Source organism: Aplysia californica, unplaced genomic scaffold (assembly GCF_000002075.1).
Source record: "Aplysia californica isolate F4 #8 unplaced genomic scaffold, AplCal3.0 scaffold01025, whole genome shotgun sequence".
NCBI classification, from domain to species: Eukaryota; Metazoa; Mollusca; class Gastropoda; order Aplysiida; family Aplysiidae; genus Aplysia; species Aplysia californica.
This window is the reverse complement of record NW_004798295.1, coordinates 92,031-93,535: the sequence shown is the minus strand read 5'-3', so window position 1 is coordinate 93,535 and position 1,505 is coordinate 92,031.

The window sequence follows — 1,505 nt, the reverse complement described above, 5'->3', positions numbered from 1 at the left end:
GCTCTATCCCCGCCCCGACCCCTCGAATCTCCTGCTGGAACAGTGCGGGCGTCTTCTCCAGCAAGTCCTCCACCTCCCTGGCCCTCACTCCCGCCATCAGCTGCCGCAGGTACGACCACAGGTAGTCCACCGTGGCTCCGTGTGGATGCACGTGCAGGAAGCAGCAGATCAGACCTGCCCACACAGACAAGAGTTTCAGTATAGATCTACTTAATGTTTTACTGCACTAGCAAAAAAAAATTACGTCATATAAAATTGCCGAAGATTAGAGGTGTTACAAGTGAGTAACAAATACAAAAAAGAAGGAGAGATAAAGACGGGGGGGAATAGAGTGGAGGTGGACCTCTTTTGGATTCACTTTAGTTTTAGTAAGTGTTTTACAACACTTGCAACACAATTAAATAATTATAGTAATAATAATTGCATTTATATAGTGCATATCCACACTTTGCAGCAGGCTCTATGCGCCTTACAACTACTATTACTCAAGCAGACTCTAGAACATTCAGACACTCAGAAACATTCTCAGCTTCCCAGAAGCATGTAGTATAAGCTGTGGATTGCACATGCTCAAACTGTAACAGACTGACAAGATCTTTCGTTGTCTAGGTGGGGAAACCATTCCCACCAGGATGAAGTGAGGAAAACTTGTGTAAAGTGCCTCTCCCAAGGGCACAACATCGGGCCCAAAATGAGATTCGAACCCATGACTTTACAGTTGCGACTCCGAGAGCCTAACCACAAGACCATCAATGCCACACACCACCCAGGCGGACAGACAGAAATAGCATACTCAATAAAACAATGTCCCCCCCTCATGAATTGAATAAAATTTGTTCCAACTTTCACAACGTCACTCCCTGCAACGACCTATGCTTCATGGCCCAAAGTCCCCAACTCGGGGAAATTCTTCTGCGCGATCCATGTACTCCAGGGTCTCGAGAAAAAGAGGAGATTCTTAACACAGGAATGGTTTTCATTCAGACAAAAGACACAGTTGAGAGCAAATCCGGTGAGTGAAGTTGGTGGATAGAAGAGTTGGGTGGAAAAGCACTGAGGACATCCTTTACACCGTGTCATCTCGCATGAACCGTTGGCTCTACGTCTCTCACGAACCACAGAACCACTACCACCAAAACAACCAGCAGTGAGCACGTTGGGAATACGATGTCTCTCACTTACAACTGAACCACAACCATCAACAGAACTAGCACTGAGCCAAGAAAAGATCCCACCTCCTCTGTGACCTCAACCCCTCCCCAACTATATATCACAAACCACAATCACCAACACAGCTAGCCAGAAAAGATCCACTTCTCTATTCCCCCTCCCTCCCTCCCTCCTCTGCCACTCCACTATTATCTCTCATGCACCACTACCACAACAGAACCAGCACCGAGCCCAGAAAAAATCTACCTCAGCTCTATTCCTGCCCTCCCTTCCCCATCATCTATCTTTCATGGACCACTACCACGAACAGAACCAGAAAGATCCATCTTTGCTCG